We start from the raw sequence: 24,272 nt of genomic DNA, 5'->3' as shown, positions 1-24,272 counted from the left end.
TTTTAAAAAATTAAAATGTACGGCAATTTTTGCCCGTGCTTGGTGTTTCTAGGGTTAGGAGAAATTTATTGAATTTTGTGCACGTGATTTGATTTTAATGTCGTTTGTTTCTCTGCTACTACTGTCATCTATGCAATTCCCAATAATTCTACAAATTGTTATTGCCTTCTTCCTGGAATTTTTGCACACTGTGTGTGCCTTTTTGATGACACACTCAGTTATCTTCCAGTACAAGATACTTGGAGCCCTGATGGAAGTCACTCTCTTTTTTTCAGCTTCCACCTTAATTGTCCCTGACTTACCGTCAGTCAAAATTGAATTCATAATGTTATAAGAAAATCTTTAGAAAACAATTAAATTTCGCTTCTGCTTTGTGTCTTTGGTAAACTTTGTCCCATTTTTCATCCCAAAAATTTTATCTGAGAAGTGTAACTGAGTCAGTATTTACAGTTTTGTGAAAATGTATCTTTCCTTTCCTAGTTAAACTTGATGTGCGGCTACGCTCAGTTGCTGCCATTTGACCAACATGGTCAGATAAACCATTTATTATGGAACTCACATATATTTCATGAAAGACAGTAAGGTTTAGAAATAAATTATCAACCGCTGTTGCACAATGTTCTTTTATTCTTGTTAGGGATGTTACTGTGAGTATTAAACCAAAGCTGTACATCACTAATTATTGAAGGTGTTATCGATCAGAAGCATCGAAGACGATATATGTATTGAAATTTCCAGATACAATAATTTTTCAGTTATTTCCAGTAAGTCTCCTTAGTTCCCCATATAATTGCTTGATGAAATTTTAAACGTATTTTGATGAGGTACTACAGACTGTCGTGACTGTTATCTCGTATATTTCCAGGTCTCTTACTCTAGTACAGTTCTAACAGAGCTGTTCAGTACAGTATTTACTGACGTCTTGTGCTGATATTCCTGAGTGAATATCGCACATTTCTTGCCGATCAGCACTACCTTCCTTAAAGAACGGTGTTGAAAGCAGCAAACCTATACCGTACATTTGTATAAAAATGGTTCAAATGGCTCTGAGCACTATGGAACTTAACTTCTGTGGTCATCAGTCCCCTAGAACTTAGAACTACTTAAACCTAACTAACCTAAGGACATCACACACATCCATGCCCCAGGCAAGATTCGAACCTGCGACCGTAGCAGTCGCGCGGTTCCAGACCGAAGCGCCTGGAACCGCTCGGCCACCGCGGCCGACGTACATTTGTAAAGATAGGTGTTGTAGATGACTCCACACCTATCTATAGAAATGTACGGTATAGGTTTTCTACTTTCAGCTAACGGAGCGGAAGCCAACTGCCAAAAGAACATTATAACCAATTCCGAAACGTCCTTTTACCGGCAGAAAATGTTCTCCCATACACAATTTCAATCGTAATCTGTTAAACAAAAATTACCGGCAGTTGGTTTCGAATTTGGGACCTTTAGCACGACAAGCTGACGCTCCACCAACTCACCTACAAAACTTCTTCGTATGAACTGCTCACAGATACGATCTCTGTGGTGCCGTTGTTACTTTTAATTACCGTTTCTGCATCTTTTACAGGACGACAGCACACAGCACGAACTAAATCGGTGTTTTAGTTGATACTCATCGACACAAAGTGTTTGGTATCGATATGAGCGCCTGACATGTGGAGGTTTGGGTTTCAACTATGGTAACAGTAACTACTTCAACAATTTGTGGCGCTATTAGCCATTGGTATCTCCTGGGAGCACCTCCCAAATAGCCAGTTAATTCAAACTTCCAAATCATGTTCTTCGACCCCGGTGCGGGAAGAGAAACTCTCCGTATTCCTTTAGTGCGTGAGTACTCACGAAGAACAGCAGCACTACTGTTATTAACCATTTCATTGCTCTAGACGTAAATATACGCTAATCGTTTCAGTGCTCCAGACGTATATATACTATTTGCTATAAAAAATACTTACAGCGGTTCCCTGCTACAGTCGTATAGTTACGCATAACGCCGACAATCGGGCCAGCGAGTCGGAGGTAATTGTTGCGCAAGTATGCAGTTTAATTGTTGGAATACTAGGAAATACCTGAACGACTATTGAATGCTGAATTCTCTTTCTGCCGAGTTCATTCGTATCGCTATATTACCTAATTTGTGTGCGATCGTTTCCGCGTTACCGAATAAAACGACGCGACGTTACCGTCCGTTTACAGACGATGAGGTGCTGAGTATTCTAAACCAAAGTGACAACGAGGACATCATCATGCCCAATCCAGCTGATTATGGGTGGACAGATAATGACGACGACGAGCTGGCAGATAAATCTGTCACCACAAATATAGAAAATATTTGTGAACCAACCAACGTTGAACCAGTAAATGCAGATCCAGATTTTGATGTTACCGTCGATTCTTTCTCCGATTACGAAGAAGAGCCTGAGCGTATGCCAGAAAAATCTCCTAAGAGACACAAAACAGTTGATTTTAGATGGAAAGACTCTAATTTGGACTCTAAAGTGTATAATTTCGATAACAGTGGTTCCGGTTGCAAAATCGCAATTTATTTGATTTATGTACTGTATACGACTGCTTCCAAGTTTTTTTTAGCCAAAAAATTGTGAGCTACATGGCTGAGCAATGTAATTTATATTATGAACACCTTTGCAATGATGCCAGTGAAAAATCAAAACTGTGACGTTGGAAAAACACAAACAGTGACGAAGTTTACTGTTTCCTTGCTGTAAATTTTCCGATGGCTCAAGTGAGAAGAAATGAAATAAACAGTTATTGGACCAATGATCATTTACTGTCTACCCCAATGTTTGCGCAAATCATGCCGAGAGATAGATATCTTCTGTTACTTAGAATGTTACATTTTGCTGATAACAGTAAGGACCCTGGAGATGACAAAATCTGGAAATTACGTCGAATTGTGGATCACTTAAGAAAAGTATTTCCAGGTGCTTTCTATCCTTTTAAAAATTTGTGCGTTGACGAAAGTTTAGTTCTCTTCAAAGGTCGTGTCTTCTTCAAGCAGTACATTCCTTCCAAACGCCACAGATTTTGTGTAAAATTTTTTGTTATGTGATTGTGAAACTGGTTATGTTCTTGACTTTATTATTTATGTGAGTGCAGCAACAGACGTAAAAAAAAAAGAAACTGACTTTGGTGTAAATGTTGGAATACCTGGAAGCATTGTTCTCACTTTACTTGAACGTTACCTTCGTAAAGATCACACTTTATATGTTGATAATTGGAACACTAGCCCAATGTTACTTTCATATTTGCATGACAGAGTAATTAATGCCTGTGGAACTGTGAGAACAAACCGCAAAGGCATGCCTCCTTTATCAAAAAAAATTAGAAAAGGCGAGATCGAGTTTATGTCAACAGAAAAACTTCTTGCTCTGAAGTGGCAGGACAAGCGTGAAGTGAGGATGCTTTCAACTCTTCATACACGCGAAATTACACCGACTGACAAAAGTGACAGAACCACGAATGAACCAAAAACAAAAGCAGCTTGCATCGTAAGCTACACTGAAAATATGGGGGCCGTCGACAGGAGCGATATGATGCTAAGTTCCGTAGAATGTGTACGAAAAACTGTAAAATGGTATAAAAAGTATTTTTTCATTTGGTGGATCTGTCTCTGCTCAATGCGCATGCATTATATAAAACTCAAACGGGACGAAATACTTCAGTATCTGATTTTCAACAGAAACTTATCAAGGAGATCCTAGAGTTCGCCACCAACCGCAAAGAGAGGGACGTCGTGGAAGGAGATCGGCTGATGGTGACAATCCCTTACGCCTAACCGAGCGCCACTTTATCTCGCTAATCCCAGGAACTTCAAAGAAGAAAGCCTCCCAGAGAAGGTGTATTGTATGTACAAAACATGATAAACGAAGTGACACAAGATACATTTGTGTAAAATGTAATGTGCCTTTATGTTTGAATTTTTGTTTCGAGAGATATCACACTTTGAAGTATTACTAATGTAATATGTTTTGTAGTTTTTTCTCCTAATGAAGTACCTGTTTTGAACAAAATAAGACTTTCTGAACAAATATTTTAAAAAAAGGAAACGATTTACACAGACAATACTGGATTTTGCGTCTCATTTTTATTTCAGTAATAACGGTTCAAAAATGGTTCAAATGGCTCTGAGCACTATGTGGTCATCAGTCCCCTAGAACTTCGAACTACTTAAACCTAACTAACCTATGGACATCACACATATCCATGCCCCAGGCAGGATTCGAACCTGCGACCGTAGCAGTCGCGCGGTTCCGGACTGCGCGCCTAGGGCCGCTAGACCACCGCGGCCGGCGTAATAACGGTAGACTGCTACAGTCGGATATATACGCACCAGGTGAAAATAACGGGCACAGGGCGGGAGCCGCTGAGAGTAAATGCGCAGTGAAAGGGTTAAGATAAAACAGCTTTACTATAGCCCTGCTCACCTTCTACAGACTGACGCTGACTGCAACTGTAGTGCGCAATGACGCTTGTGCTTCAATCCTACGTCACTGTACCAGTACCGACGCCCAACGGCCAGCCACGACACTAACACTAACAGCGCAAATACTTCAGCGCAATCTGAACTTCCTATAAAGTTTGTACCCATAGGGTAAATAGTTTTACGTCTACACTGGCTTAAGCAGTGAAAGTTTAACTATAAGCATGCTTTATGCCAGTGTGTCCACCTCTCGTGTTACGAACTGGCCAGTTCCATATTTGGGACGAGAAATACCGACCAGTTAAGGGCGATACCGGTATTTTAGTTCTGAATAACCGGTATTTTTCGGTATTTGTTAGGTCTCGCTTGTAAGAGGTGTTGTTTTTTCTTTTTAATTTTTACTAATAACAGAGTAAAAAACCGAAATATGTATTAGCCATAGCAGCAGTGCTAAAATTTTTCGTTTTAAAATAAGCTTTTTTTAAAAAAAAAAAGAAGTGGTAATTTCTACTCGTAAAATTCGCAGTGGGTCGAAATATTACGTCAGTATAGAAAATCGCGAAAGCGATCGGTGCTATCTGAATAACAATACCGACAGAAAAGAGCAACAGACACAGAACTGGTACAGCATTGCTGAGACAATAATGTCCTTGTTGCCATGTGTCGTGGCTTAAGGTACGTGTGTACGTGCAATGTGCAATACTTGCACCAACCTGTCTATACTGTAGTTTCTCGCTGTTGTCGCCGGACATCCGTTGTATTGCTGAATAGAACCAACCATAATCTAGAAATATTTTTGCGAAGTGACGTAGCAACGAAGTACGACGCTTCATTTGCTATAAAAGATTAAATATTTGTTTCCCCATTGTTATGAAATAATAAAAGACTAAAAAAACCATGGTAACAGTACTACATTAAAAACTTAACACAATTAATTTATAGTATAGAATAATAATAGAAAGTAGCTGATCTGCTGCCTGTGTCTACATGATATGCCGTTATCTGCTTGTAGCCCTCGAAAACGGACAGATTAACATAAAAGAAAACAAAGTTCTTCAATCTTAGTTTTCACACTTTAGCACTGACTAATCACAAAGCTCCAATATTGATATGATCTCCGATTACAACACGATTTTTGATCAGAGTTTCAAAACTTAGAATCAATAGGAGAGGTTATCTTTTGTGGTATTTAACCACTTATCACTTTTCAGGAAAGCAGTGAATGGTGGAACTGGTATAGACATGCGTATTCAAATGCAGATATATGTAAAAAGGCAGCTTACGGCGCTGCGGTCGGCAACGTCTATACAAGACAAGTGACTGGCGCCGTTGCTAGATGGGTTACTGCTGCCCAAGTTAGTTTGAACGTGGTGTTACAGTCGCCACACGAGCGTTGGGACATGGTAGCGATGAAGTAGGGATTTTCCCGTACGACTATTCACTAGTGTACGGTGAATATCATGAATCTGGCAAAACATCAAGTCTCCGACATCGCTGCGGCCGGAAAAAGATCCTGCAAGAACGGGACCAAAGACGACTGAAGAGAATCGTTCAACGTGACAGAAGTGCAACCCTTCCGCAAAGTGCTGCAGATTTCAATGCTGGGCATCAACAAGTGTCAGCGTGCCAACCATTCAACGAAACATCATCGATATCGGCTTTCAGAGCCGAAAGCTCGCGTACACTTGATAACTGCATGACACAAAGCTTTACGCCTCGCCTGGGCCCGTCAACACCGACATTTGTCTGTTAATGACTGGAAACAGGTTGCCTGGTCGAACGAGTCTCGTTTCAAATTGTATTGAGTGGATGGACGTGTACGAGCATGGAGACAGTCTCATGAATCCGTGGACCCTGCATGTCAGCAGCGGACTGTTCAAGCTGGTGGAGGCTCTGTAATGGCGTGGGGCTTGTGCAGTTAGAGTGATATGGGACCCTTGATACGTCTAGATATGACTCTGACAGGTGATACGTACGTAAGCGTCCCGTCTGATCACCTGCATCCATTCATGTCCATTGTGTATTCCGAAGAACTAGGGCAATTCCAGCAGGACAATGCGACATCCACGGGTCCAGAATTCCTACAGAGTGGCTCCAGGAACACTTCCGAATTTATACACTTCCGCTGGCCACCAAACTCCCCAGACATGAACATTATTGAGCATATCTGGGATGCCTTGCAACATGCTGTTCAGAAGAGATCTCCACCCCCTAGTACTCTTACGGATTTATGGACAGCCCTGCAGGATTCATGGTGTTATTTCCCTCCAGCACTATATCAAACAGTAGTTGAATCCATCCCACGTCGTGTTGCGGCACTTCTGCGTGCTTGCGGGGGCCCTACACGATATTAGGCAGGTGTGCCAGTTTCCTTGGCTCTTCAATACATAATTTCTTTTAATATTTTTAATTTCTTTAATATTTTGATTCCATGTATCTTGAAAATAAGAGACTCAAAATTTCTCAATCTTTGCTCGATTTCTGCCTTTATTACAGAAAATAATAGGAATAAAAAACCGAAAATCGATTATTTTAGGAACTGATTAACTTGAGCAATTTTAACAGTTAAGTTAACCTGGCGTGGAAAAAAAACGAAATAACCAGATACCGGTTGTTTCAGAGATAGCCGCCACCCCTATTCCACATTAGACAGGGGCGTCCACATACCTCAACGCATCACAACGCGACCGCCACGCCACAAGAACAAAGCGAGTGACCGTTAGAAAACATTGTCATGCAAACATCAGTCCATCTGCCAAAGTGACATCGCCTCTTACTAAGTTTTCTCTTCTTCCACAGGATAACCACAGCATTTATATAAAAAAAGACTATGTAACGTCAGTATTACCTTATTGAAAAATTGTTTTTGTAATGCCATTTAGCCTGAAAATGAGGTATTCCCTCCAAACATGTCGCTAAAAATAAGTAATACAATAGTTAACTAAGTCGGTGACTGGTAGCAGCAATTTAAAAAACCCTTACATATTTCTTGAGACAGTCACGGTGGAAAAATAATCAAAATGGCTTCACAATATTACTTTCTACCACGTACGAGTCGCGAAATGACCACTGCGAGAAAATCGGAGCTCTTACCAACGTTTATCACCAGTCGTTCTTGCCATGCATCATTCGAGAATGGGACAAAGATGGAGGAAATCGCGGTGCTACCATTTAAGCACCCTCCGCCATATATTGTAACACATCTTATGTAGATGGAGATGCAAATGTAGGTGCAGCTGTACATGACTGCAGGTGCTTGGCTGTCGCGCGATTGAAGTGCTGTTCGTTTACTCACCAGCTGCCAGCAGGCGGTGTCGTTCCCGTTGGCCATTGAGCCGACATTGGTGGCGGGAATCCCGCGGCGCCAGAACTGTCGACTAACAGTATGCCCCGGCGTGCCATTGGCTGCCAACGCGTTGCCGAAGCCGATGGTACTTTACGGCCAGAACCTTTCGCCGAGTTAATCCTTATCGCCTATGGGCACTCCAGAGTACCCATAAATGAGACCACCTCTGCTTTCCATAAATGTCGGCTGGCACTGTACTTTCTCCGCCGCACCTTGCGTCTGCGTCCGTACCCTCATGCACAGCGACTCGCATTCTGGAGATTCAGACCCAGCCCAGTCACCGGTATATAGGTTTTCTGCGGTATCCCTACATTGCAAATTCCGGTATGGATCCCTTCAGAAGGGCATGGCCGATTGGCCGATGTCCTACGCCAGCCCGAGCTTGTGCTTCATCCTCCATACTCTCCTCGTCGAATCTACATCTACATTCATACTCCACAAGCCACCTGACGGTGTGTGGCGGAGGGTACCCTGAGTACCTCTATCTGTTCTCCCTTCTATTCCAGTCTCGTATTGTTCGCGGAAAGAAGGATTGCCGGTAGGCCTCGGTGTGGGCTCTAATCTCTCTGATTTTATCCTCATAGTCTCTTCGCCAGATATGCGTAGGAGGGAGCAATATACTGCTTGACTCCTCGGTGAAGGTATGTTCTCGAAACTTCAACAAAAGCCCGTACCGAGCTACTGAGCGTCTCTCCTGCAAAGTCTTCCACTGGAGTTTATCTATCATCTCTGTAACGCTTTCGTGATTACTAAATAATCCTGTAACTAAGCGCGCTGTTCTCCGTTGGATCTTCTCGATCTCTTCTATCAACCCTATCTGGTACGGATTCCACACTGCTGAGCAGTATTCAAGCACTGGGCGAACAAGTGTACTGTAACCTACTTCCTTTGTTTTCGGATTGCATTTCCTTAGGATTCTTCCAATGAATCTCAGTCTGGCATCTGCTTTACCGACGATTATATGGGTATTCCATTTTAAATCACTCCTAATGCGTACTCCCAGATAATTTATGGAATTAACTGCTTCCAGTTGCTGACCTGCTATATTGTAGCAAAATGATAAGGGATCTTTCTTTCTATGTATTCGCAGCACATTACACTTGTCTACATTGAGATTCAATTGCCATTCCCTGCACCATGCGTCAATTCGCTGTAGATCCTCCTGCATTTCAGTACAATTTCCATTGTTACAACCTCTCGATATACCACAGCACCATCCGCAAAAAGCCTCAGTGAACTTCCGATGTTATCCACAAGGTCATTTATGTACATTGTGAATAGCAACGGTCCTACGACACTCCCTGCGGCACACCTGAAATCACTCTTACTTGGGAAAACTTCTCTCCATTGAGAATGACATGCTGCGTTCTGTTATCTAGGAACTCTTCAATCCAATCACACAATTGGTCTAATAGTCCATATGCTCTTACTTTGTTCATTAAACGACTGTGGGGAACTGTATCGAACGCCTTGCGGAATTCAAGAAACACGGCATCTATCTGGGAACCCGTGTCTATGGCCCTCTGAGTCTCGTGGACGAATAGCGTGAGCTGGGTTTCACACGATCGTCTTTTTCGAAACCCATGCTGATTCCTACAGAGTAGATTTCTAGTATCCAGAAAAGACATTATACTCGAACATAATATGCGTTCCGAAATTCTACAACTGATCGACGTTAGAGATATAGGTCTATAGTTCTGCATATCTGTTCGACGTCCCTTCTTGAAAACGGGGATGACCTGTGCCCTTTTCCAATCCTTTGGAACGGTACGCTCTTCTAGAGACCTACGGTACACCGCTGCAAGAAGGGGGGCAAGTCAACTCATCCAAATACGTCTACATCTACATCTATACTCGGCAAGCAACCTCGCGTTGTGTGGAGGAGGATATTTTGTGTACCAATGTCACTTTTCCTCTCTCCTTTTCCAGTCGCTAATGGTCCATAGGAAGAACGATTGCTGGTAAGCCTCAGTCTGGGTTCGAATCTCTCTGATTTTATCTTAACCATCTTTCCGCGAGATATATGTAGGAGAAAGCAATATACTGGTTGACTCTTCGAGGAATGTACGCTCTAATCACTTTAATAGCAGACCAAAACGTGATGCAGAACGCCTCCTTTGCAGCGTCTGCCACTGCAGTTGACTGGACATCTCCGCCTTTCGCGTTTACTTAAATGAACCTGTAACGAATATTGCTGCTCTTCTTTGGAACGTCTCTAGTTCCTCTATTATTCCCGTCTGATACAAATCCTATACTGATCAGCGATATTTAGGTATTGATCCAACGAGTGTTTGGTAAGGTACTGCCTTTGTTGAATGCATACATTCCCTAAGGATCCATTCAATGAATCTGTCTAGCATCTGCCTTACGCCCGATTAATTTTATGTTGTCATTACACTTCAAATCGCACTGCACTCCTATGCTTCCAGCATATCTTCTGCAAATGCTAACTAAAATAGGAGAAAGACCTCGGATCGGTGGGATAGTGGGAAAATGAAGTAATTTACAAAGCAAATTGCTTACAGGACACTTCTGAAATCCAACGTAGCATACTACTCAAGTATGTACGACATATACTAAACAGTATTAACAGGCGATATTGAACGCAAACAAATAAGGACAGCAAATGTCCTCACAGGTTTCTTTGACCCATGGAAGAGCATCACAGAGCTAATGCAAAAGCTTTACTGGCAGACGATTGAAGATACGCGGCAACTATTCCTTCAAAGCCTTCCTACAAAGCCTCAAGAACCAGTAATTATTAAGCGAAGAATCTAGGAGTATATTACAACACATTACATGCCGTTCCCGTAGAGACTACGAAGATGACGTGGGAAAACTTAAATGCGAAATGATTCACCGCCGACAGCTGCCTATGGAACTTCATCTTAACAACCAGTTTCGGCTCACAGACCATCATCTGGTATCCTGTACACCAATGGAAGGAACACGTGAAAACCGTTACAAATTTAACTGCTAGTAGTCCACAGACTGTTGCACTTGTTGACGAAAAATTCTCGTAATAAGATGTCACATACTTACACAAAATATTGCATCTTACAAGGAACTATAAATTCTACGAAACCCTTGATTTGTCACTAGAAATAGAAGTGCGACACAGAAAGCAATACAACAGACTGTGTCAATACATATCACGAAATAATTAGATATATTTCATTTATACAGCGTTACCTACTGTCAAGTAGTAATATAGACTACATAGTCATTTTTAAAAATGTACCAGACATATCTCCCCTCCATGTAACATTTAACAGTCAGCTTATAACGGTATGAGACGAGGCACTCTACATAATGCCGACTGCCCAGCTGACTACTGTTTACAAGTTGAACCAAAGGTGACCCAGAGATCTGTATATGACGATAACTACAGTCACGGCCGCCTGTATTAGAGGCCGGAGTCGTCAAGCTGACAACGTCGTAGACTGTGACGTCAGTAGGCCGGCTAGCGTGACCCGCTACGCCGATACTGAAGTTTAGATTTCGACGAATGCAGATGACGTCTCAGATATAAATATGCAATCACTTTCTTTTTTTTGTAGATTTGGTCCCTATAAATAACACAGTAACCTAGAAAAGCTAATTTCTCGCAGTATTACGCATTTTATTCTCGCTTCCTTGCAACGATGAACTTTTCAATAACTCACATGTGCTTCATAGCAGTATATTATGACGGTTCTTACCTGAGACTTGGAGATACAAGTTGAGCAAACAATTTTGTGAGGTGCCTACTAACATTATTTGCAGACTTGCAATTATTTCAGTCTGTTATTTGAAATGTATTATCATGTTCCTTCCAATACAAATGACAAACTAATATAAAAGTTTCTGACAGCTGCAACATATCTTTCACACCTTTATATATGAGGGTGGCATAATAACAATAATTTTTAACGTTTTTTGTGTATTGTTCATTAGTATGTTAGATTCTTTTTTAAATCACAGGTCATACACAGTCTACACATTTTTCTGAGTCAGAATGAACTGGGGACCTTGCTATATGATTTGCATAAGAAGCATGACTGAAATTTATCAGTGCATTAAAGTTTATTTCATAGTCGCCACCTCTTCCTTGCCAGTACTAATCAGAGCATTTAAGGACTGAGGGTATAGGTAAGAAAGAAGTTTCATAATTTTGTGTCAAAAGTTATGTAATGTTTTTAATTTTCTATTAACTCCCTCCTTCTTGGAACATATTAAATGATCATTTTGGAGTTTGGTATAATTATTTAACAATATGTTACACATAATGGAAACCAGCTTTTTGTAGATATCAGTAAGTGGTCTTCCACAGAGACATGAATCTGTTAGGGATTCAGTAGGGAATCTGAACACTGAGATGTAAACCTCTTCCTTGCTGGATTTGTAGTTGCTGTTGCAACCAGAAACACATTTTTCTGACATCTGCAAATAGAATGATGCATTAACTACTAACATCTTAAACCAAAATACTATTATACAAAAATAGCAAATGAGAATTTGAGTGGACTGGTTTTTTCTACTGCTTGGACATCACGAAACACAAGTCTACAAATAGAATCAAATGTGTAGAAATATTCATAATGTTAACACAAAATCACTTAGGAGACGATTCTGATACTAAACTTATGAATTCAAAACTCTATTTTCAAATTATATCTAGAATATAGTAGAACTTTTGTTGCAATTGTGTAGACGAAAGTCGATCACGTAGCACACTTGCACATATACATGTAAAAATACTGCAAACTTCACAGAATTGTATCCTTACATTGTGTTATATCTTCGACTGTAGTCACGACTACTTGCTATAATTTTTGCAGAGTCCAGTATAGCATAATTACCCTGTAATGTCGGATAAAACAGACACCGCGAAAGTACGTAAACAACTGTTTCCGTTCGGTACCTTATAGCCACAGCCATGCAGTAGGCCTTAACGTAACGTTGCCACATTTCAGTCATCCGGCCTCTAATACAGGCGGCCGTGCTACAGTACAATGGAAGTGAGAAGAATTTTGATAATTGTACATGTTGTGTGTTATACGTTACTGGGAGCATATGTGACAGTCATAAGAGTTTAAAGTCCTATACGTTATATGAAACAGCATATGATGTTTATTAAAAGTACATTAGCGATGACATTAAAAAATGCAAATGAGTGCCGGCCGTGGTGGTCTAGTGGTTCTAGGCGCGCAGTGCGGAACCGCGGGACTGCCACGGTCGCAGGTTCGAATCCTGCCTCGGGCATGGATGTGTGTGATGTCCTTAGGTTAGTTAGGTTTAAGTAGTTTTAAGTTCTAGGGGACTGATGACCACAGAAGTTAAGTCCCATAGTGCTCAGAGCCATTTGAACCATTTTGCAAATGAGTACCGACTTATATTAATACATTTACGTCTGTGTGAAATAAGCTATACCTACTTTTATTGTACACTTTGTTTTTGTTTTATATCGATCCTAGCCGGGCGGAGTGGCCGAGAGGTTCTAGGCGCTACAGTCTGGAACCGCGCGACCGCTACGGTCGCAGGTTCGAATCCTGCCTCGGGCATGGATGTGTGTGATGTCCTTTGATTGGTTAGCTTTAAGTAGTTCTAAGTTCTAGGGGACTGATGATCTAAGTCCCATAGTGCTCAGAGCCATTTTAACCATTTGAACATCGATCCTAGATGGATATAATAAACTTCAGTTCAAAATAAGTGGGTTACATGAAAGTAAATTCATGTCCTTGGCACCATGCCATATGAACTACGACAAATATAGGTTCTAAGGTAAATAATAGAATAGTAAATACAAAATATGAAACTGGACAGTAGTTATTTATATAATTACATTCAAGTATGTTATTAATGGTAAAAGGCACAACGAGAGAAACTATTATACTAAGTGGTAGCTAAAAGGCATCGTATACTGATTAAAGTAACATCTGCATACAGGGTGCAACTAATGTCAGTTGGCAGAATATTTAACAGTATGACAGATGCACTCACTGATTAAAACAAGAGTTACGTACAAAGTACACTTCATATGAATTGCCCGAATGTATTGCGATATAACACATGCTAAATGCTCACTTTTGTGAATGGATAGCTCAGATCATCTCTTACATAGCTGGTCAGGACTAATGGGTATTATCTCAATAATTTTAAAATGTAACAGATACGCTCGCTGATTAAAAGCAGCGTTGCATACAGTGTGTCAGTATTATTGTTCTTATGGCTTACATATTCATTTTACTTTCTTATATAAATGGTTAAATATATGTAAAAACACAAACTATAAAAACAAACATAACACAAAAAAAAACATTCGAAAATTTTATAACTGAATATCTAGATCTCTGAACTAGTCCACAGATATTGGTGTCACCAAATGCAGCTCATTGCATCAGCCAGGAAATTTTCATAATAAACGCTCTTGAGTCTGGTGCTGTGTATTTTGCACAGCCGCCCCACAATCGCATGCCATGGCATCCTTGAAACCCAGTCATACAAACAGGCGCCACACCTTCCATGCCCTGTATGGTAACGATTCAGAGCTGTTCATGGTTTTCAGGAAAGACTAAATCCATTTGTAAGATGAGTAATAAGGCGAGCATTTGCTGGAGGGAAATAATGGTTCCAACTTGGGCTGTAACACAGCAAGCATAGTCACTGCACAGTGTGTGACTACTGTGAATTCACTCAAATTTTACACAATAACAGATGTAATTTGCTTGTTCATACAGACAGAGTACTAAAATGAACTATATCAGTAGAAAATCAGATTAAAAGATTACCCTAGTCTGCATGGTATCAGATGACTGAAAACTAATATGTGATACTACCATAATTCTTTACGCTGATTCCAAATCTGTTTTCAGTTCTTTTGTTATCATGTATTTGAGCTCAGAGATATATTTCTGTGTCACTACGTTATGCATATTGTTGGAGGGAAATTTCTCAATACGGCACTGTATACCTTTAGGTTGTTACACTTGATGATGCTAGTTGTCATTGCGTGACGCTGAAAGTGTTGTCTCACAGGCTTGGATTACCATAGCTATATTGTGATTATTCTGTATGCTAAGACAGTATTAATAAAACACTTCGCCTACTGTTGATGGTTACAACAATGTCAACACGAAAGTGTATGAGAAATCTAAATATTTTCTGTTACATTTTTGGGAATTATGCAGTGGCTAAGCAGACTTTGTGTAAAAAGCTTACTGTGCTTATTTTGAAGTGAAACTTGGTGACAAGAACAAGGGCGCCAGAGGTAGTTTGCCGTTATTGTGTGGAAAGGTTAAGATTGTGGGCAAAGGGAAAGAAACCATGCATCCCACGAGTGATTCCAACGGTGTGGAGGGAGCCTTAAAACCATATTAATGACTGTTACTTCTGTATAGTTAATGTTCAGGGGTGCCGTTCGAAAAACAAGAGACAAATTGTGCATCCAAGCATTGATTTAGCCATTAGGACAGTTTGCACATGGAGAAGATCTGACTTCTCGTCTTCCTCCAACTGTTGTAGAGAATGTGGCAGAAGTTGATGAAGAAAATGAAGTTGATGCAATTACCAAAGACGATAGCGATGTCCTCCAGCCTGAATGCGACTTTACTCCATAACTGTTCCCTCCGAGTGAACGTAATGCTCTTGTACGAGATTTGTAGTTACATAAGGAATCTGTGGAACTACTTGGGTCCCAGTTAAAAGTAGGAATCTTCTGGAACCAGGAACACATTTCTCAGGGTATAGACATATAAAATTAGTTAATTTATTCCCACAGAATGAGTCCTTGGTTTACTGCAATAACATAAACGACTTAATGCACTTTTATGGCATTGAACATGATCCTGCATGGTGACTTTTCTAGACTCCTGAACGAAGAGCCTGAAAGGCGTGTTGGATGCATAATGGAAACGTCTATGGGTCCATTTTCAAGGTCCATTCAGTTCAAATGGAAGCGACGTACGAGAACATGAAGATACTCTTAACAAGTATCCTGTGTGAGGAACACACTTGGATTATCTGCGGTAATTTCGAAGTTATCTGAATATTACTGGAACAACAAGCCAGGTTCACAAAAATGCCTTGATATCTATGCGAATGGGACAGTCAGTTAAGGCAAAGATATTGGAGTGTGGAGTTTGGTCAGAGTGGAGATATTTGTGCCTGTAACTAAAAATATCCTACACGATTCGCTTGTAGAACAAAAAAAAAGCAAGTCTTCCACCTCTGTAGGTAGAACTGAGCTTGATGAAGTACCTTGGAAAGGCTCTACCACAGGATGGACCCTCCATCAAGTACCTTTCCAAGAAATTTCCCTTCACCACACGACAAATTGAAAGCTACAATTTTTTTTCAGTTCTCAAAGAATTTATGAAGGATGAAGATTCTGAGAAGACAATGAAGAAAAGAGAAAAAGGTAAATGACTGCCTTCCCATCACTTAGTGAGACTTTTCTATGGAATAACAAAGATCCTAATTACAAGGCTACAGTTGAAAAAAGTTACAAAATTTCAAGAATATGGATTGTAGCATGAGTGTGAAAGTCCACATTCTACACTCACTTATCGACTAGTTTCCGGAAAATTTGGCACATAAAATTGAAGAACAGAATGAACGTTTCCACTATCGAATTCCAGTCACCCATGACTATTAAATTTTCGTGTCCCTACACTACCTGAATAATTTCTTTTATCTCATCATACATTTCATCAATTAAGGGATCTGACATTCCACACTCCGATCCATAGAACGCCAGTTTTCTTTCTCCTGATAACGACGTCCTCTTGAGTAGTCCCCGCCCGGAGATCCGAATGGGGGACTATTTTATCTCCGGAATATTTTACCCAAGAGGACGCCATCATCATTTAACCATACAATAAAGCTGCATGTCCTCGGGAAAAATTACGGCTGTAGTTTCCCCTTGCTTTCAGCCGTTCGCAGTACCAGCACAGCAAGGCCGTTTTGGTTAGTGTTACAAGGCCAGATCAGTCAATCATCCAGACTATTGCCCCTGCAACTACTGAAAAGGCTGCTGCCCCTCTTCAGGAACCACACGTTTGTCTGGCCTCTCAACAGATACCCCTCCATTGTGGCTGCACCTACGGTACAGCTATCTGTATTGCTGTGGCACGCAAGCCTCCCCACCAACGGCAAGGTCCATGGTTCATGGGGTTCGGGCAACTAAAATAATAATAAAATTTTACATACATAAGGCGATAAAAAAGGGGAACATAAAACAGAATAACGGGAGAAAATTGAGGCAAAAGTAGACTGACATGGAGACGTTCATGGGGGACAGTAAAAAAAGTCGCCAGAAAGTTAAAAAAAAACACAGTTGCCGATTCTTAAAACACAGAGAAGACACTGAATGGACATGCACAGGTTAAAAGTCGGCCACAATATTAAAAACACTCCAGAACAACACACTTAAAGTCCACTTGTAGCACACACGACAAAGAATAAAACTGCCAGGTGGGACCTGCTGAGGGAAAGGTCAGAGAGGATGGAAAAGGACGGGAGAGCAAAGGGCAGCAGGGGAAGCGGCAGGATGAAGAGAGTAGCGGCGTCAGCGGGAATATAAAGAGGCAGGAGACATGTGGGGTGGGAGATGAAGAGGGAAGACAGGGCAGGAGGGAGTGCAGAGACACTGAAAGTGGGCACAAGAGAGGGAGGGGGAGTAGGAGGGGGAAGCCGCTCAGGAGGAGAGAGGGGGAGGAGAGGGAGCCCTGAGGAGGAGGCGGGAAGATGGGGTTAGAGTTGGTAGGAAGGGTACATGTCAGGGTGAAGCTCATCATCCGGGCGGGGTAGACGGTGGAAGTTGCGTTGGGAAGGAGATGGAGGGTGTGGAGATGGAGAAAGGGTGGGACACAACGGTAAAGGCGCGGCAACTGGTCGGGGGTGGAGAGGAAGGGAGACACCATGGGGTGAGGGGAATCAAGGCGGCACACAATATATAGTGTGCAGATTTGTGTTCAAGGAAAAGGAGAAGGTGGGGGAAGGGGATGAGGTCGTAGAGGTTGCGCATGTGAGATGGAAGGCAGATGCGAAAGGCGAGGTGGAGCGCGTGGTGTTTGAGGATTTGGAGGGCTTTATAGAACAGGGGAGGGGCGGAAATCCAAGCTACGCCAGCATAACAGAGGATGGGGCGGATCAAGGATTTGTAGGTGTGAAGGATGGTGGAAGGATGCAGACCCCACATCCGGCCGGACAAGCGTTTCAGGAGGTGGAGGCGCTTGTGAGCTTTGTTTTGGATGGTAAGGAGATGGGGAGTCCAGGTGAGGGGGCAGTCGAGTGTGAGGCCAAGGTATTTGAGGGTAGGAGTGAGGTGGATGGGACGGCCATAAATGGTGAGGTAGAAATCATGGAGGCGGAAGGAGCGTGTGGTGTGGCCTATGATGATCGCCTGGGTCTTGGAGGGATTGATACGGAGGAACCACTGGTTGCACCAAGCGGTGAATTGGTCAAGGTTGGTTTGGAGGGTACGTTGGGACCTTTGAAGGGTAGGATAAAGGGCTAGGAAGGCGGTGTCATCGGCAAACTGGAGAAGATGAACAGGTGGGGGAGGTTTGGGCATATCAGCAGTGTACAGGAGATACAAGAGAGGGGAAAGGGCAAAACCTTGGGGCACGCCGGCAGAGGGATAGAAAGTACAGGAGTTGGAATTGTGGATTGTCACATAGGAGGGACGATGGGAGAGGAAGGAAGCAACGAGATGGACGAAGTTGATGGAGAGAGCATAGGTCTGGAGTTTGAAGAGGAGCCCGGGATGCCAGAACCGGTCATAGGTGTTCTGGAGATCAAGGGAAATGAATATAGCGGAGCGACGGGAGTTAAGTTGGGTGGAAAGAACACTGGTAAGGTTAAGGAGCTGATCGTCGGCAGAGAAGGAAGGCTGGAAGCCACATTGGGTAAGGGGAAGGAGGTGCTGCTGGTTAAGGTGGCAGTGAATACAGTGAGAGAGGATGGCCTTGAAGACCTTACTAAACATGGAGGTGAGGCAGATGGGACAATAGGAAGAAGTATCAGAGGGGGGTTTGTTAGGTTTAGGGAACAGCAGGATGCAGGAAGTCTTCCACAGGTCGGGGTAAAATCCAGTGGAGAGGAGGACATTGTACAGGGTAGCAAGGACAGACAGGAAGGATGGGGGGGATTCCTTGATGTGGCGGAAGGTGATGCCATCATGACCAGGGGCGGTGTTGAGTTTGGAGCGGAGGAGGAGTGTGATGTCTTGTGCGGTGATGGGAGTGTTGATGTCTGAGGGGGGCAACCGATCGAAGTACTGGAAGCTAGGGGCAAGTGGGGGGACAGAGGTGTCAGTGCAGTCAAGGACAGTGGGGAAGAGGGAGTAATCAAAATGGGGATCGTCAGGAATGGAGGAGACCTCGGATAGGTGGGAAGCAAAATGGTTAGCCTTACTGAGGTTGTCAGGAAAGGGTTGATCATCATGGAGGGTGGGGTGATGTGGGGTGGGAATGGCTGCCAGTAAGGTGGTGGAAGGCTGACCAGTACTTGGAGGAGTTTACAGGGAGGGTGGAGCTGAGGCATGTGCATGTCTGGCGCCAGTCCCGGCGTTTCTTTGCTGTACGGAGGTTCCAGATATGTCGCTGTAATTGCTGGTGGCAGATGAGAGTATCCCGGTCACGGGTGTGGAGGAAGGAGCGGTAGAGCCTGCGGGATTCACACAGAAGAAGGACGGCCTGTGGAGGAAGCGTAGGGCGGTGAGGGTGGATGAGTTTGGTAGGGACATGAGCGTCCACAGCGTCAGTTATTGTCTTCTGAAGGAAGGAAGAGGCATGGGTGATGTCATCAGGGTGGTGAAAGGAGAGGGGGCGGCTTTCGACCTGTAAGGCAACGGATTCCCAGTAGGCATCCCAATTGACACGGTGGTAGTCATGGACAGACTTTGGAGGGGCAGCTGGGCGGGTGGCTGCAGGGGCGGGACGGGTAGAGGAGATGATGAGAAGGACAGGTAGATGGTCACTACCGAAGGGATCGAGGGCATCAACGGTGATGCGATCAAGGTGATTGTGGGAAGTGAGGATAACATCGAGGGTGGAGTTACTTTCAGGATGGGTGTGCTGTGGGAGAGGAACAAGGTCACCATGGAGGGTGGCAAGGAATTGATACCACCGCCGAAGGGTGGCAGGGTCACGGCTGTGGAAGTTGAGGTCAGCGGCGATCACATAGGTGGAGAAGGCATGGTCAACATGGGAAATGAAGTCAAAGGGGAGAGGAGCTGCGGTGCGGATATAGATAGTGGCACGGGTGATGGTGAGGGAGTGAAAAAATAGGCTTAGGAGAAGATGTTCGGTCGGGACATTGAGCAGGGGATGTGGCCGGACAGGGAGATGCCTGAGGTGGCCTACAGCGACCCTGCCTCAGGCTAGGGGAAGGGGATTGTCAGTGAGGTGAAGGACATAGGGGGAGGTGTGGACAACATGGTGGGGTTGGAGGAAGGTTTCATTAAGGATGAAGGAGTCAACCTGGTGCTGGGAGAGGGTATGCATGAAGAGGTATTTGTTTGCAGGGATGGAGCGAATGTTGAGGTAGAGGAGACAATACTGTTGACGCGTCAGGAGGTTGGAGATGGGAAGGATGCGGGAAGGGGAGAGAGGGGCTTAAACGAGGGTGTCGAGGCGGTGAAGGTAAAGTGGGCCTGGTTATGGGAGTAGGTGGCGTAGGTGTTTAAGTGGAAAACAGAGCGGGCAGCAATGGAAATCTGCTGGAGTGTGTGGGGGCACTGGAAGGGGTAAATGTTCTGCAGGACGATAGTGAGGAACCGGATGATGTCTTCTGCTGTAGGGGGAGGGTGAAGGGAATTGTTAGGGTGGATGGGTGGGTTGATGGGGCGAAAGGGGACAGTGAGTTCAGGGTTGGTGGGAGGGGGCTTGGCTTTGCATTTGGAGGAATAGGTGGGGTGAGGTTCATTGCAGGTGTTGCAGGAAGGGAGGGGGGGGGGGGGGGGAGAGGCGAGGTTGGGACACTGTTTAAGGAAGTGGGAGGCTTTACAATGGGGGCAGGTGGGTGGGTTCTTGCAGTTTTGGGTAAGGTGGTCATTGTACAGCTGGCTCCCAGGATTTGCTCAGGTGAAACTCGGTGTCTCTGTTTATGAGGTCACTGCTTATATGTATTTCGACCACCTCTTTGATGATGGAATCCCAGTATGTGGAGGCATGCGAGAGGAGCTTGGTTTCTTCATAATTCATGCCGTGTCCCATGTCAAGGCAATGTTCAGCAACCGCAGATTTCTCTGGCTGACCCAACTTCGTGTGACGTTTATGTTCATCGCATCTGTCTTTGACCGTACAACATGCCTGGCGAACGGGGTCTGTCGCTCCCGGTCGCATTTTCCCGTGCTGCGGCGCACTTCTGCAGATCACGACCCATTTCTCCAGCACAGGGCTCTGGTATTTGACACTGTCTATGATAGGTCTTAGATGACGTTATGCCCCGCTGGCACCTGCGCTGTTCTAGAAAGCCAGCATATAAATTGGCGAGCTTCTCAGCGACGCGTCCCCCAGCACACCCGTCCCGAATCCAACTCCACTCCCGATGTTATCCTTTCCTCCCCCAACCTCCTTGGCCGCATAATGGTGGATGTCCTGGAGCCTACTGGTAGCGACCATCTCCGTGTCCTCCTCACCATTTCAGACGGTCGTCGCCCCTGCCCTGACCCTTGTCATGACCCTCCCTCTAAGTACATCCATGACTATTCCCGTGCCAACTGGAATGTCTACCGGGATACCCTTTCCACCCAGGTCGATAGCCACCCCTTCACCTACCACCACCCTGACGATGTAACCCATGCCTCCTCCTTTCTCCAGCAGACCTTGTCTGAGGCCGTGGAGGCCCACGTCCCTACTGTCGCAGTCCACCCCCACCATCCTACCTTACCCCCACAGGCCGTCCTCCTCCTCCGTGAATCCCGCCGTCTCTACCGTGCCTTCCTCCGCACGCGTGACCCGGACACTCTACGACGCCACCGGCAGCTCCAGCGACACATTCGTAATTTGCTCGCGGCTAAGAAACGCCGGGACTCGTGACAGACATGTACCCATTTAAATGCTACCCTACCTATCAACTCGTCCAAGTACTGGTCAGCCGTCCTACACCTTTTTCCCCTCCGCTGGTGTGCCCCAAGGCTCCATCCTCTCCCCCCTTCTGTACCTTTTGTATACGGCAGACATGCCGCCGCTATCACCCCCCGTCCACCTCCTGCAGTTTGCCGATGACACCGTCTTCCTTGCCATTGCCCCCACCCTGCAGTGCTCCCAACACCTTCTCCAATCCCATCTTGACCGGTTCACCGCTTGGTGCAACCAGTGGTTGCTCAAGGTCAGTCCCTCCAAAACCCAGGCGATCATTGTAGGCCAAACCACGCCTTCCTTCCACCTCCTTGATTTCTATCTCACCATCTATGGCCGTCCTATCGCCCTCACTCTCACCCTTAAGTACCTTGGCGTCACCCTCGACCTTCGCCTCTCCTGGACTCCCCATCTCCGGACAATCCAAGCCAAGGCACGCTCCCGACTCCATCTCCTCAAGCTCCTTCCCGGCTGCACGTGGGGTCTGGACCCCTCCACCATCCTCCACACCTATAAATCCCTCATCCGCCCTATCCTTTGTTACGCCCATCTATCCTGGATCTCCACCCCCCCCCCCTTCCTTTTATAAACCTCTCCAAATCCTTGAACACCATGCTCTCCGCCTCGTCTATCGCATCCGTCTCCCCTCCCCCATGCGGATCCTGTATGATCTCATCCCCTTCCCCCACCTCCTCCTCTTCCTTGAAAGGATACGGATCCTGTACACCTCCCGCAAACTCGATCCTCCTCATCCGCTTGTCTCACCAATCCTCTCCCACCTCCGCCCACTGCCGCGCCAGTATTCCCACGTCCCACCCGGTCTCCATCTCTCCACCCTCCTTACCCTCTCCCAAGGTGGCTTCCGCCAGCTCCCCCTCCCTGATGATGCCCTCCTCCCCTCCATCTACCCCTCCTATCAACTTTGATCCTCCCCCCCCCACTTCCTGTGTCCTTTCCTTTAGGCACCCTCCCTCCCTTCTCTTCCGTTCCCTTCTCTTTCCCTTCCCCCCCGTCCCCTCCCTCCTCCCCTCTTCCCCCGGGCATCCCCTCCCCCTTCCTCCCTTCCCCCTATCTCCCCTGCCCATGGCATCTCTGCTCTCCCCTCTCCCATTTCCCTTCCTCCTCCTCCTCTCTTGGCAGGTCCCAGGACTCGCACACGCTCAGTGAACATTCGCGCGCCAGAGATCATCGCCATCAATATTTCATGTGTGTGCCTTCGTTTGTGTGTAGTGTTGTTTGCTGTCACGCCACCACCGTTCATGTGCCATGGCCATCATCCATGTTATGTGCATCATGTCACCTATTGTTAGTGATGTTTCTCGTCCAGCATGAACGGCTCCATGTTTTTTCGATTTTTAGTGTCTACATTTTTTGCCCACCGTTTTGAATGTCTTCTCTGTGCCACCTTTATGTACTACTTGTTGTCAAACTCAAGGCTGAAGAGCGGCATATTGTGCTGCTGACAGCCCGCCTTTGTATAAGGTGTTTAAAATCACAATAAAGAAAAAAAAATCGGCGACGCGACAGTAGCACCTGAAGATAGCGGGCAGTTGTTTCGCTGAAATATTGTGCGGATTCTACAGTATTATTCGGCATAATTCCCAGGAACCTAACAAGCAGATGCAACAACGGGAAAGGCCAAACAGCACATATGTCGTTCATGTTATTGATAAAACTCCTCTTTTTTACATGAGTATCTTTCAGTGTTTCCTAACAAAATTTGTTTTTGTCTTGTGTTTTCATTAGCCTGCAATTTTTCGTTATGTAATCAATGTACAATGTAAGAGTTATACCCATTACACACTAGTATATACCATGGTGTTTTTGTCAAAAAGATGGTGCTTAATTAATTGTTCAATCAGTCCATTAAAATATGTGTTTATCTCTGTGGATGGCAAGAAGACTGGTTATGATGCCATCAGTGGTCATTACTTTTTGGAATGTAAACACTGAATTCATATTTCCTATTATCATTCAACAGTCTCATATCTAAAATGTTAATTCTGTGATTTTCTTCGCTTTCAGTGATACACTTTAAGTTCATGCAAATTATTAGAAGTTTTATGAAGCTCACTAATCTCATTCATATTGCCATTCGTGAGGGCTATGGTATATGCACATAACTCCTGTAGTATACAAAATTTTTTGCAAGCCGTGGTTGCTCTCTGAGAAATTTATTTTTCAAACCATCTAAAAATTGCCCTGTGTCCCCGCTGGAAAACAGCTTATTGCTAGACCTTTAATTTGTTCACAAATCCTGTTATCAAAAGAAAAGTAATTGTAAGATCATACAAGTTTTAGTAGGTGCATAAGTTCTACAGTTTCTGCTTGTCCCAGTTTTTTATATCTTAACAGGCTACTTTAATGAAGTCAGTTGTCTTAACTACAGGTACATTTGTCTAGAAGTTAATTA

This window comes from Schistocerca serialis, chromosome 5 (genome assembly GCF_023864345.2).
Source record: "Schistocerca serialis cubense isolate TAMUIC-IGC-003099 chromosome 5, iqSchSeri2.2, whole genome shotgun sequence".
NCBI classification, from domain to species: domain Eukaryota; kingdom Metazoa; phylum Arthropoda; class Insecta; order Orthoptera; family Acrididae; genus Schistocerca; species Schistocerca serialis.
This window is presented reverse-complemented; position numbering follows the sequence as displayed.